Here is a 15,359-nt window from a genome sequence, read left to right as displayed (position 1 = left end):
GGTATCTAGAAGGTAGCGTAGACCCCCTCCCAAACCCCGCACAACTTACCACATCTGCCGTCGCAGAAATCCTGGCCCCGGGAAATTCCCCAGGAGGGGGCTGTAGCCCCTCCTACCCAGGAAGGGGCCTTGACCGCCTTTCCTTTCCTTTCGGCGTCCCATCCTTAGAAGGGACCGCCTACCCGTTGAGGGGCCGATGGCCACCTCCCTCGAGCGCTCCCATCCGTAATGGGTGACGCCCACTCATAGGGATCTACCAATTAGTGCTCACCGATCATGACCTTACCGCCCGACCAAAAATAAATACGACAATTTAACTAAAATTACTCAATTACAAAACAACCATAAACCATTTCACGTATGATTACTGATCAATACTAGTGCGGAATTACTTTATTTGAAGAACATACTGTAGCTGACCATTCTTTATGGCATACTCAAAGTAACACGACAATCACCACAACCTGCAAGAAATAGAATTACCACATCAAAACTTTATTCAAAACAACTGGCTGTCCTTTGGGGCTGGTGGGTGGGTCAAAATTGGCTCTTCGTTCCGTCTCGAGCTCACGTGCAGCGAGGGGGTGCAGCTTCAGAGCACAGGAACAAGAGGATGCGTTCTTGGCTTGTTGCTCCTTTTATCCATCTTCAGGGCGGGCGTAAACCCGCCCCTGCCTGCCCCTAGGGAGTGGCAGGCCGCGTCAGTGTCTAGGCCAGCCCACTCTAGGGCGGGAAAAAGCGCGCCCCGGCTACGCCGCTTCGGGCATACCAGCCGAGGCTCGCCTCCCGCCCAAACATGGCTTCCCGGGGGGCTCGTGGTACTCAGCCATACGTTCGGGGGGACCGAATGGTCGCCCCTTTCCATATGGCCGAGATACCCGCCACCCCCTCTCAACACACTCCCCAAGGATGGGAAACCGGAAACAGTTCTGAACTTTTGGAAGACAGGAGGGAGTGACCCTCCCGGCCGTATTTATTAAAATATGAAACAAAAATTAAAACATTAAAATAACAGTTTCATATTATGTACAATTTCATTACCACATTGCGATGTTTGGCTAACCTTAACATATTCTCTAATACAAAGGTTCTCCTAGCCGAACTAACATCCTACAAAACATTAACTTGAAATTTTGAAATTGTACATCCTAACGTTTAAGGGCCAACGGCAAGCTCGTAACCGGTGTCAAGATCCCTAAACGAGAAATATCCCCCTCACTTGTGAGGGGCAACCGCACAGAGGTGTACCTCAAGTGCAACTACCAATTTCCCTTGACTTGACGGGGGCCCCAATAAACTCGACGCCACTTAAAGGTCGTCCGAGGACTCGTGTGAGGTATCTAGAAGGTAGCGTAGACCCCCTCCCAAACCCTGCACAACTTACCACATCTGCCATCGCAGATATCCTGGCCCCGGGAAATTCCCCAGGAGGGGGCTGTAGCCCCTCCTACCCAGGAAGGGGCCTTGACCGCCTTTCCTTTCCTTTCGGCGTCCCATCCTTAGAAGGGACCGCCTACCCGTTGAGGGGCCGATGGCCACCTCCCTCGAGCGCTCCCATCCGTAATGGGTGACGCCCACTCATAGGGATCTACCAATTAGTGCTCACCGATCATGACCTTACCGCCACAGGCCGGATAGTTGACCGGCTATCCGGACCCCCCACACACTCCTACCTAAAGGTCATGTCTTAAAGTCCCCAGCCAAGCTATCAGGTCTCCTATGAGTAACTCGTTCCCCACCCGGGACAAATGAACACCATCACCCGAATACATACTGTCCCCTTTAACACAACCATGCGAAATAGAATGCAGTGTACTTGAACGGAACAATCGATTAACTTTATTATTAATCTTTATTACTGAATGATTCAGAGCAGAAACTGAAAGAGCCCCCCGCCACACTTTTCGCGGGATCATATGGGACCATGCGATTGTGCACCCTGGAACTCTTCTCGCTAACCAACTTACAGTGGAAAGCATTGCCTCAAGAAGTAGTCGTCTACCAGTGGACACCAAATCGTTGCCCCCAAGATGTACTATGACTATAGCCGGCGGTGACCTTGTCCGCCCTAACAAACCCTCAAAAAATGATTGAAACTGGTCAATACAGAGCCCGCCCTTTCCGTAGAAGGACACACTGTACCCGTATTCCCCAGCCATGTAAATCATGTCACCTGCTTTGAATACGTCCGCGGCCCGCCTCACGTATGAGTGGCCCACGACCCACACCTCCTTTTTCACAGCCCGTGATGTCTGACCGCTGACCCGGTGTTGGGTCGACTGCACAGTCCGCCCGCCTCGTAGGCTTGCGCAACTGAAAACCAAACAAAAAACAAGAAGCGTGAGTACATCATTACAGCTTCACAACATGTGCAACCGCACATACCTTTTATAACAGTTCGAGGACCAACGCCCCACACGTTTAACTTGTTCGACATTCAGACCCCTGGCTGTAGCCTCTGTAGCAGCCCCTATCCGAAAGGAATGGGTCCCAAACTCGCCGGGGTTCAAGCCCGCAGTGGAAATTGACATCGCAAGCACCCGCTGAAACTGAAACCTCGTCAGTGGGGTGGTGTCAGCGTGTCTCAACAAGGTCCCCCCCCATGATGCCACCCTTTGCGCTAAATATTCCTCTACGCAACTTACCGGGCACATGGAGGACCCGGGAATCCTTTGTATGAGTATGCAGTCCCCCATCGCACCCTGGTCGGTCTTGGACCTGACAAAGGAGATGGACATTGTCTCTCCTCTGACTTGAACGTGCTCTCGGCACAGTCCCCCCGCCACATCCCGCTTGTTCCTCGCCACTAGTTCGCTTACCCGCATAGCCCCATGGAATGCCAGCGCAAAAGCGGCTCGGAATAACACTGTTTCATACTGGGATGAACACGTTGAAGGGAGTATAGATAATAACAGGGCCAGCCTATCCAGACCTATCGGGCGCCTTTCATCTACTCTGCGACCCTCAAGGCGTTGCCACCCACGTAGCGCTTTTTGTACAACGAAAGACGCTGTCGGGTCCTGGATCCCATAAGCCCTTGCCACAAAGGAAATGGCTGCCCGATGCCTCTGGGCCGTAGCCACAGATTTGCCTGCCTGATGTAAAGACAGCAGGAAATTTACTACCCACTCCTCCTGGCCCCAAAGCTCCCCTCCAGCAGTCCCCAAAAAGGCCAAATAGGAACGGAACGCCCCTTCATATGCCTTCCTTGTCCTGGGTGCTAAGCTCTCACCCCCACGAGGTTTCGTAGTTCGGGGCACCGAGAGACCAGAGAGCTTCGGGAAAGGGTGCCGCCACCGGGTCCGCTGTGGGCAGAAAACCCCAGAAGGCCTGCATACGGAAACGAGAAAGCGCATCAGCCGCTTGGTTCATTACCCCCGGCACATGTCTTGCCTTAAATAGGACATTCAATTGCATACACAACAAGACAATTTCTTTGAGTAGCCTCAGGATCCATTTGCATCGTGCCGCCTGGCTATTGATACACTCAACCACGGTCATGTTATCAGACCAGAATACCACAGAGTGATCTCTAAACCCCTCAGGCCAAGTTTTCAGGGCCACCAGAATGGGGAACAGTTCAAGAAAAGCAATGTTACTCGTCAGCCCACCCTCATGCCACCATGACGGCCATTTTTGAGCCGACCATTGTGTGCCAAATATGGCACCAAAACCAATGCTCCCTGCCGAATCTGTCCACAGCCCCAGCTCCTCGGAGGACACCGCCGGTTTGTTCCAGACGACTCGACCATTGAAATCCGCCAGAAATGCCAACCAAATGCGCATGTCCTGGCGAACCTCGGCCGAGAGCCTCGTGCGATGGTGACCCTCCTTCAGGCCGATCATGGCCTGAGCGATCGAGCGGGAAAAGGGGCGGGCCATCGGTATTACTCTCAGGGCAAAATTCAGCTGTCCCACCAATTGTTGTAATTGCTGCAGCTTAACCTTAGACTGACTAATACACGTTTCCAGGGATGCCCTGAACCTTAGCACTTTTTCTCTTGGTAAACGAAAACAACCCTCCTCCGAGTCGAGCTCGATCCCCAGAAACTCGAGGCAAGTCGAAGGACCCACAGTCTTACCTGGTGCCAATGGCACACCAAAATGATTCATTAAGACACAAAATTCATTCAAAGCCTGACCACATTCCGGATCCCCGGCTGCCCCTAGAAACAAAAAGTCATCGAGATAATGCATAACCTGTTGAAACCCCGTCTTCCTTGTGAAGACCCATTGCAGGAAACAACTGAACTGCTCAAAATAGGCACAAGATATAGAGCACCCCATTGGCATACATCTATCCATGTAATAGTGTCCCTGAAACATGAAACCAAGAAGACGCTGATCGTCTGGATGTACCGGGAGCAACCGGAACGCTGACTCGATATCAGATTTCGCCATCAGCGCACCGGGCCCTAGGCGATTCAATATGGCTACGGCCTCATCGAAAGATGCATACCGCACTGAACACACTTCCGGGTCTATCGCATCGTTTACGGAAAGACCACGTGGGGCTGACAAATTATGTATCAGCCGAAACTCACCCGGGTCCTTCTTGGGGACCACCCCTAAAGGGGAACAAACAAAGTTAGCAACCGGTGGCACGTTAAACGGACCGGCGACTCGACCTCGAGCCACCTCTTTCGCAATCTTCTCTTGTACCGCGGTCGTGTGCTGCAAGACTGACATTTGGTTTTTACATTTCGCTAAACCCTGAAACTCCCCCACTGGGATGCGGAAACCATAAGAAAACCCGTTCCGCAACACCCCAGCGGAAGCGTGATCCGGGTATTCGCTGAGCCAAGGAATCATTGCCATGGTATCAATCGGAGTAGGTAAAGGCGCCCCTCGGACTGTTTTAGACCTGTTTGGCGCCTCCTCTACCCCCGTTATCACCCGTTTTGGCTCTGCACATGGACTCAGGATGGGACGCTTGCCCACACCCACTACATTCGTGCCTAAATTTGCATGACCCCTGGGGCCTCGTACATTTACCCCTGTTAAAGTTCCAACAAATCCCCCTTTTACCTGTGGTGCCGTTCGGCCTGGAGTGGTAGTCGTTACTCGCACCTGATCGAAAGGGCGCCCCAGCATATTGGCGGGAGGACTCCCCCACACTACTCCCTATCAATGGCAAATTCAACATACCAGTATCCTCCATCTTCGACCATGACACAGAATCGTAACAATCCCAAGTTAAGTTTTTATCATGTTCTTTCGCTTTTCTGAAAATATTATCGTAACAGAACCACTGATTGCCCCCATATGACACAGAATACCCCATGATCCGTGACTGATAAATCGGCAATTCAGACAGCAATTCGGGCCTACGTTCGCCCAGGATGGATGTAAAAATCCCCCACGCCTTGCCCCAATTGCCAATGTTTTCATTTACCTTGAAGGCGGCCATCTTTGCGCGCCAAACACTCGGATGCATGAGCTCCTTTTGGGTCTTAACGTGCTCCATTTCATAATGATCGGTAAGCAACGAGAAGATGTTTACATACTCATCTGCCCATATCTTCTCCTTAATAGCTAGAGGGACATGTTGACCCAACTTTTCCCTTCGTGACGGGGCAGACTCATCCCTCGCAATCGGCAATGGCCGCTTACCTGAACCGGAAGCTGTATCTGCGGCTGAGCCTATCCCAGGTGGCTTTCCTCCCGCCGCAGCCGGCGTGATAACTGGCGATGCTGCCTTCGCCGCCTCCCTTGTTTCATGCAGTTGCCTCATCAAAACCCGTGCGTCGTCAGCCGTGGCGCCCTCGTTATTTTTACCCAACCACGCTGCTAATTGTGCTGCCAGCTCGGGCGGCATATCCTCCCCGGACACGGGGGTGACCACCACGGGAATCGGATTCCCCTCCGCCGGCACCGGAGTTGGCTCTTCGAGTGGGGTACAGGGAACCGGGATGTCCCCTCCAGCTGCTCCCCTTCTGGGCCTCTTGCCTTTTCCCCCCGGAGCTGCTCCAGCCAACGGACGTTTCGGTCCCTCTTCCCCGTCTTTCTCCGCCATTCGTTTCTTTAGGTCGGTCACCTCTTTCATAAGAACACGCAGCATCTGGTCGGTAGTCATTCGCTTTCCAACTTTCTTAGGCATTCTCCAACAGAGTATCTGTAAGACAAACAAGAAAGATTACCACACTCAAAATTGGCTCTTCGTTCCGTCTCGAGCTCACGTGCAGCGAGGGGGTGCAGCTTCAGAGCACAGGAACAAGAGGATGCGTTCTTGGCTTGTTGCTCCTTTTATCCGTCTTCAGGGCGGGCGTAAACCCGCCCCTGCCTGCCCCTAGGGCGTGGCCGGCCGCGTCAGTGTCTAGGCCAGCCCACTCTAGGGCGGGAAAAAGCGCGCCCCGGCTACGCCGCTTCGGGCATACCAGCCGAGGCTCCCTCCCGCCCAAAAATGGCTTCCCGGGGGGCTCGTGGTACTCAGCCATACGTTCGGGGGGACCGAATGGTCGCCCCTTTCCAACAAATGTCTGCCTAGCGCCAAGGCAGGCACCCTTGTACCATGGTGCAAGGGTGTCCGCATTGTTGGCACAATTGTTTTTGTGCAGGAAGGAGCACCTTTTTGAACAAAAACAATTGTTACGCCTCCCCTGGAGAGATGCATGATTGTTATCCAATCCCAGATTTACACTGTGTTCTAAGTCTGGTAATATGTCATATACTATGGGCGTTGAATAGTAACACCCACTGCAACGCTCATTGCATGCCTCCCCAACGCAGTGTGAAGGAACACAGTGACTTGCGCTGTGTTGCCTTACGCCATATCTTTGAGGCTATGAAAAGCCATGCAGGGTTGCTGGCACTGTGGCGGCCGGCACAGGTAAAAGTAGTTCGGCGGGTAAGGGGTGGGGGGGTAAGTCGACAGATGGCAGGTTAGTTAAATTGAAATACAAAAATCATTAAAACCACTTACCTTACATTCAGCGATGCAACGAGTGTAAGCTAAGTGGTTTTATTAGTTTAATTTAATTTTAACCAACCCGTCTTCTGTTGACTTTCTACCTCCATCATGCCCTGTCCTGCCTCTGCCCCCTCACATCCCACTCAGCACTTTTAAATGTGCCAGACACCACTTACTCTGCACTCTGCACCATCGGAACATCAAAGAATTGGCATCCCAGTGGCACTCAGTACTTGTAAATAAGCCCCTAAGAGTCCAGGCAAAGCTAGGAGTTGCTAGTTAAGTAGCTTTGACTTTCCATTCAATCCTAAAGCAGTTTGCACTATTTCCACTGCGTTTCATTCTATTCCTATAAATTATCAGTGCTTTGGCCGTACTGGTCGTAAAGTTATTTGCAGTTGCACCTGAATCTACTTTTCACAGCAAATTTTTCTTTGTTTGGCATTTGCTTTCTCGCCCTAAGTGCGCCAGGTATGCCCAGAGTTGGGTCCTAAGCTGACTCTGCCTCTGGAATCAAGCTATCCGGGCTGAAGAGGGGTGAAACCTCGAAACTGGTCCTTGGATGCTCGTTTCCGGTCCAGGGAGGACCTGGCTTGACAGTTCGGGTGGACTGTTCCCATGAGGCACGTGTGTGTCTTTTGCTTCCTCACCGTATGTGTAAGATATGGCACAATCCGATTCTCTCTATTCTGGCACTCAAAGGATACCTTACGCCAATATGGGCACCCTTGCACCATTGTGCTTGGGAGTCTGCATTGTAGAGATGATTGTTTTTGTGTAGGAATGGACACCTTCCTACATAAAAAAGTCAGTGGAAGCTATTTCATCTTCCTATGTGTGCTGCTTCAGGAAGAGGAAAAAACTGGGGGAAATACGGTTATTTCTTCTTATTGCATCTATAGTCTTTTGACGCATTTCCAGGTTTACAGCATGTTGTAATTATGGGAATGTGTCAAATCCCATGGATGTTAACACCCACTGTAATGCCCATGCTACCCCTCCCCAGCACATTAAGGCTGTGTTGCCTCACTCCATATCGACGAGGCCATGTAAAGCCATGCAGGGTTGCTTTACGTGGCCTCATTGATGTGGGTCTGCCCAGTGCACCACTGGAACATGATTAAAAGTGACGCTCCGGTGGCCCACTCGGCTTGTACATAAGCCTCTTTGTTTATAATGTATTTCGCTATTCACTCGTTTATATACCTTTTTCTGATGTCTTATGTTTGCAAACACTGCATGTAACACGCACAAACGCATCATTATGACTTCGCTAATTATGTTATGCGGCCATTTTCCATGGTGAATTACGTGTCCTCTATTCTTCCAGACTTTTCTGGAAAAGCCTATTTTAATGGGATTTTAACCTTTCTTTTATGAAGAGAATTTGTGCTTTGATGATACTTTTTAAATTGTGAAGGTGCAAAGCAATTTGATAAAGAACAGTGTGTCCTTCATTATAAGCGATCCTTTCATTTTTGTGTATAGCCTTTCACATTAAGAATGTGCATGCTGGGATTTTCTGCATGAATGTAAGCATCCCCTTTCATTCCCGCTGTGCTGTATCATGTACTGAGAGGAATAAAGATTAAATCTGACCTTCACTTTTGTAGAGCAGCGGGACTCTCACTGTAATCACATTTCCAGACGAGGAAAATATTTCCAATACAGCAATTCATTAAATTAAAAGACGAGCTTGGGTTTGTTATTTTTTGAAGCCATTTGCCATTGCTCTTCCTCTAAGGGTAAAACATTGGCCAGCGGTCGTTTTTCAGAAGGAGTTTTAGTTTGCAATGTGCACCATCATTTGTTACAGTTCAGCATTTAGTATGTATAATGGCATGTTAAAAAAAAGTAAAGTGCTTGAACTATTTCAATTACAACTGCAAGCCACATTAAAATTAATATTTTAGCATCATTGAGTGTACATTTCACACTTTTAACCCCTTAACTGCTGGGCCTTTGTCTCCCCAGTGCTGAGCCCATTTTTGGCAATTTGGAGTAGTTCACACTTAGGGTTCCATTAAATGGGAAATAGGCAAAATACTGCAAAATTTTTGAGTTAAAAAAAAAATAAGGAAAAGTGTTCTACTGAAGTCAGCATTCAGGAACATTATGTATCACAGCTTTGGCATTTTTCTAAGAGGTAGCCTATTTCCCCTAATGTTGTTCCCTCAACCTACTTTTAGTTTGTGTTGGAAACCAGTGAGAAACCCAGGGTGAACCAGAAAAGCTATACATGTCTAAAAAGTAGATACAATTATGAAATTAGCAAGGGGACATGTGTGTAGATCCCTCAAGGTTTTCTCAAGGGAAATAACTGTTGAAATAATGAAATATTGAAAACAAGTAGAAAAAAACGGGCATTTGTAACCACATTTTTATCTGTAATTTTTGGCACAATTGCCGTTTTGCAAAAACAATGTACAATTAGATCCGCTAGACGCTTCTGGTTTTGGGGATGTGTAGGGTTTGTAGGCTCTCCAAGAATCCAAAGGACCCTGAGCCAACAACTGAGCTGAAACGTACAGTGGTTCTGCGTTGAATACCGAGTAGAAACCGATTCTTATAGCGAAATTGGCAGAGAGAAGAACTTGTATGTGGCAAACCAATGCATTTCTAAAATGGGCACATATTATGTAGTTTAGGAGCAGTGATAATTTGTACATCTCTGAATCTGTGGGTACCCATACTAGCGTATGATTTGATGGTATTTTTCTTAATTTCATGTGATTTTTAGCTAAATTTAAGCTAAATTGGGTAATAAAAAGTTGAGGGATCCATCAAACCACACTTTCCTGGATTCCTCTGTATGTCTAGCTATCAAAACTGTCTAGGTTTGGTTGGTTTCCCTTGATGGCAACTGAACCCAGGACCAAAAACGCAGGTGCCCCCCTTGCAAAAACAGGTTGTTTTTCTGATAGATAATTTTGATGTCTCCGCAATAAGTTTTGGGCCCGTCCCTGTCGCTGATACGTGGCTCAAACACACAAATGAGGTAGCATTGTTACCAGGAGACCAGCGGGAATACTGGGTGGTAGGAAATTTGTGCAGTCCTAGTGATACCACTACTTTCCCTCACAGAAATGTGAGGAAATGTAGCTTTTTTTTTTAGCTAAATCTGATGTTTGCATGGGATTTTGGGTAAGAAAACATTGAGGGATCCAGGCAAGGCACACCTCCCTCACTTCCCTTGAATGTCTGGGTTTGGTGGGGTTCCCTAGAGGGTCCCTGAGCCTGGAGCCAAAAACACAGGTTCCCCTCTTGCAAAACAGGTTATTTTGTGAGGATTTGAAAACCTCCACAATATGTTTTGGGTCCTTCTGTGTCTCAGGCACTTGGCACACTCACACAAGTGAGGCACCGTTTTTCTCGGGGGACTTGGGGAAACACTGGTTGTTAGGGCATTTGTGGTTACCTGCAGATTCTCTGATTTTTCTGCACAGAAATATAAGGAAATGTTATTTTTAGGCAAAGCTTGAGATTTGTAGGGGATTCCCGGTAAAGAAACGTGCTGAAAGTCAGGAAAGTCGTGCATCCCTGTACTCCTGGTATTGTCTAGTTTTCAAGTCAAGTCAAGTCAAAAGGTATGTTTATTATGACCTTAGTCATTTAAACAGGTGCAAGAGAGTATCAAAAAATTAAAACATTCACATCAAGACATTTAAAACATTATAACATTAAAATCCGTCAAATATAAGTTAAAACTCTTACACACACTTCTTCCGTTGCCGACAACCATAAAATTGCATTTAAATTAGCATTCTGCATTTATGAATAAAACCCATTCTACTCCCTTCTGCTAGACTAATTTCATTAATTTAAAATGCTTTAGAATCTACATGTTATTCCCGGTTTCTTAGATCACTCAATGCTGCTTTTATGTATTTCCCAAGAGCAATCGCAATATCGATGGTGGGTATTTCAGTTAATAAGTTAGCTGCCTGCGCTCTAGAGCTTATAGCATATTTTAGGAACACGGGTCGTAACCACAGTTTCCGCTGTTCCAGTAATGACAGGCAATCAAGAAGGATGTGTACCAAGTCTCCTTTGCACCCCAAATTACACTTACAACATCCATTTTGATCTAACAATTTCATTTTCAGATCTTTATTTGTTAACAATGGGTTTATACCAACCCTCAGCCTTAAGATCTCCTGCTTAAGGCCGCGGTTGGGAAGGATGTCTAGGTAGGGGAACCAGTTTTCATTTATCCAAGCGCCCATCATATGTGTTATTGATTTCTTTTTCGTTAAATATTCCATATCGGTCATTCTCGATATTTCCTTCCCCTTTGATTTCAACTCACTCCTAGTACAGAGGAGTTGATGTGTTTCCTGGTTCACCTCTACCTTTAATCTTTTACAAATTTGGGTAACTCTTTCCCTACACATTTTTGCCCATTTTAGATTACTCGATAGGATTTCCTTTTTGCACCATTGTGCTACTTTTTGTCCCTCAGGGTCTTCCAGTCGTTTCCAAAGTCTGAGTACTGCCATTTGAGTTAGTGTCTCCCAGGACTTTGTGCCTATTTCTCTTCTTATGGCTTGCACCATTGCAGATTGTGTAGAGAGAGGAGTCCTTTGAGGCATTTTCCCTCTACCAAGTCCCAGGCTCCCTTACCGCTCAAATAAAGGATTTCTGCCCCATACAGAACTTGGGAGGGTATCATTGCCTCAAAGGCCCTTAGCATTGGTCTGTGCGACATCTCTCCGTAATCCCTATTAAACATTTTTAGGCCGCATATCGATGTGTGTGCTTTGGCTTTTTGTGTATCCAAATGCGTATCCCATTTTAGTCTTTTGTCAAACCATATACCTAGGTAGCGATACTCATTCACCGTCTCCAGTTTAAGCTCACCTAGGTACCAATTGAATCTGGTTAATTTTTTCCCAAAGCAAAGAACTTTAGTTTTATCAAGGTTGACAGTTAGAAATTTACTAACACAGTATGCGTTGAAGGCATTAAGCTTTCGCTGGAGGCCTATCTCTGTCTGGTCTACTATAACCAAATTGTCAGCATATAATAGGCAGGACACCTTGTTTCCGTCCATTCTAGGACTTGCGCTACCCTCGACCTCTAGATGGGCCGGGAGGTCTGACAGGAATATAGAGAATAACTGCGGCGCTAGCACGCAACCCTGTCTTAAACCGTTGGAGATGGGTATTTTTTGCGTTAAAGAGCCCTCCGTATCCTTGATGACTTGCGCCCAGTTCTCATTGTGTAATTCCTTTATCATTAACAGAAGGTCACTAGGAATATTTACTTTCAATAGTGTTTCCCATAGGCATGCACGATCAACTGAGTCAAATGCTGCTCAAAGTCAACGAAACAACAGCATAACTTGCCATTTTGTTCCGTTGACTTCTTCGCCATCGCCCACAGTGCAAAACCATGGTCTATAGTGGAGTGTCCTTCCCTGAATCCTCCTTGTTCTATAGGGACAATCTGGAGCTCTTTTACCCATATGTTGAGTTGGTTCAGTACAATTTTAGAGAAAACTTTCTCTCCTATATCAAGGAGGTTAATCAGGCGATAGTTTTGTGGTGCCTCCATGCTTCCTTTCTTATGGATGGGCCTAATTATTGCACCCTTCCAGTTAGATGGCATTTTGCCTTCTGTTAATATTATACTAAACATCTGTGCAAAAAATCTTGCCCACCAATTTATGTCTGACTTTAATAATATTGCTGGAAGATTGTCAGGACCTGCTGCTCGGGATAGTTTCAGCTCTCTTATTGTATCTTCTACTTGTTTTACGTTAAATTTAGCTTTAAGGTCTGCTGATATTTCCTGCCATTTATGTGTCACTACCTGGGTTATAGGGGCTCTTGCCCCATACAATTCCCTAATATACTTCTCCCATGCGGCCTCGCTAACTACACATTTTAGTTCCCCATCAGAAGGGCTAAGGGCTGCCTTTACCAATTTCCAAAATTGTCTGAGGTTTTTTTCCTCAATCGCTTCCAGCAGATTTGACCAACATTTCTCTTTAAATGTCCTTTTAGCGTCATTTACCATTTTTTATACTCTCTTTTTAATTGGATTACGTGGTCCTGTCTCTCCTGGATGAAGTTCTTTTTTTGTTTTCTTTGTGCTGCCCGGATCTCCCGTTTTTTGGATTGACACTCCGCTGAAAACCATTTTACTCTACTGGGTGGTTTCCCACTAGTATTTTTGACCCTTTTCAGTTCTATTCTTAAACACCAGACTACTTCCTCTATTTTTCCTATGAACCAGTTCAAGGTTTTATTCTCTAGATTTTCCGGCTTAATTTTAATTTGCATAGCTAACGGTTTTGCCTGATATTCCTCCGTGAGTCGTGTCGTCACACGTCTTGGGTACTCAACCTCCTGGGGGATCACTTTATCTCTGGGTAAGCTTCTTCCCCCTTGTATTGTTAGGTATAGAAGGTTATGGTCACTAATCTCTTTTTGTTCCAACCTAAATTCCCGTACTTGGGGGAAGTTCCATGCATGTAAAAACATATAATCAATTGGGCAGTTCTGAGAGCCTATTTTAAAGGTTTTCCCTGCTGGGCAGTCATTATTCATTCTTCCATTCAAGCATTGGAAACCCCTGCCTCCTAGGAAATATACCAGATCTGATTCCTGTTTTGATATCTCCCCTGCTGGGAACCTTGCTGGATTTATTCCAAACACCTCTAACATTTCTCTGTTCCAAGTATCTGCCTTTTTTGGGTTAAGTTTATGATTGAAATCCCCCATTATTATCACAGTATCCAATACGTATTTTTCTGCAACAGAATCTACATCTTCTTTAAACAGCTTCATCTCATTCTCATATTCTACGCCATTATCCCACTGCATGTATACATTCATTACAGTCAGCATTTTATACATCTTTTCCACTGTCAATAGTTCTATTCTGCTAGTCAGAACTCATTTACATTTCATTTTTATCAGTTTTACTTCTCTGAGCACTTTCGTTGAAACCAATGTCATTAATCCCCCCGACGGACGACCATAGTTCTTTTTCTTAGCCGGGCGGTTTAGTTGTAGGTATCCTTCGTTAATCGGGGTTTCGTTGCATGTCCTGGTCTCTTGCAGGCAGGCAATGTCCACTTTATTTACTATATTCTTTATAGTTTCTCTCTTTTTCTCATTGCCTAGCCCATTTACAATCCATGTCAGGAGACCTAGACTTTGCGACACCCCCTCATCCTATTCTACCTCACTCATGCCACCCTCTTCTCCCTCGGCCTCCGTATGACTCTCGTTTAGATCGAACCTTGGGCTACTACATTGTGACCAATTACCCCATGGGTCTTCGTTTCATGTATTGTCTATTTCTATGTTCAGACCACTTTGGTTCCCTTCCTCATCTTTATATAATTTCACCTGCCTTCTCCCTAAACCTGCATGATACTTTAAGAAGGTATTGTCATTGGGGGCTTTTACTTCCCTCTCCGTAATTATTCTTATTCCCAGGTGGTTTATCTAAATGGTTGCTTTGAGGATTGCCATTTTTACCATGACTGAGTGTAATGATACTTTTGTTATTTCTTTACCATTTCTGGTCTCCACGAAACCAATTTGCCGAAGATCGCTTGTACTGATCCCACATAGGCTACTACATTCTGCGAAGACTTTCAAGATCTGTGCTCTATTCAGGGGATTCCTTTTCCTGTTCGTACTCCCATTCGTACTTCCCCTTTTCCCCGGCTGCATATGGTCCAAATACACCCATTTATTTTTCTCTCTCTCTTGTACTTTTTTGGGGGTTTCATATTGATGCTGTCTTGCCTTTGGTCTCTCTGACCGCAGCCCATTGTTTCCCGTTCTTGGTATTACCTGATCGTGTGGGCTTTCGGCTCTATGACCCCTATTTGGTTGTCCTAAGGCTATTCTTACTTTCTGTTTCGTAACACAGGGTGTTAATGGTTTCTCTTTTGTGACCTTTGTTCTCTAATTTTTTCTTGGGTTTATCGGGGTCGTTCTTAGGTTATACTCCCCTTGCCTTGGTCTATTTGGTACGTCTATCGGGGCTGATGCGTTTAGGTCTGCCTGTGCCTCCCTCCCTATATTCCTCCCTTTTCTCCCTTTTCTCTTTGCTTATAAGGCTTGCTCTCTCTTCTTTCTACCCCTACTCTTAAGGGGGGCCACTGTATACACCCCGCGCCTTTTTATCAGCATTGGGCGTCTGGAGATATATACATTTTCTGATGCTTCCACAGAGTCATTTGTTAGCTTTTGGGTTATTGGTTGTGAGGATCCTGCTGGGCTTCCCGCGGATACCTCAACCAGTTCAATCTCTACACTTTCATCAGTCGGTTGTTCAGTGTCAGTTGGGCTTTGCATCCTTGGCATTTGGTTCTTTATCCCCACTAGTTCCTCTTTGATCCTTTTTAAGTTCGATTTCTGAGCTTTCAGTACTCCATTATTTGATAGAGTTACTTCAAGGATTCCTTGTAACGTCTTTTGTAACA

The sequence above is a fragment of the Lissotriton vulgaris genome, chromosome 4_1 (genome assembly GCF_964263255.1).
Source record: "Lissotriton vulgaris chromosome 4_1, aLisVul1.2, whole genome shotgun sequence".
Taxonomy (NCBI): Eukaryota; Metazoa; Chordata; class Amphibia; order Caudata; family Salamandridae; genus Lissotriton; species Lissotriton vulgaris.
The sequence above is the reverse complement of the archived record's forward strand: the minus strand, read 5'-3'. Positions refer to the sequence as shown.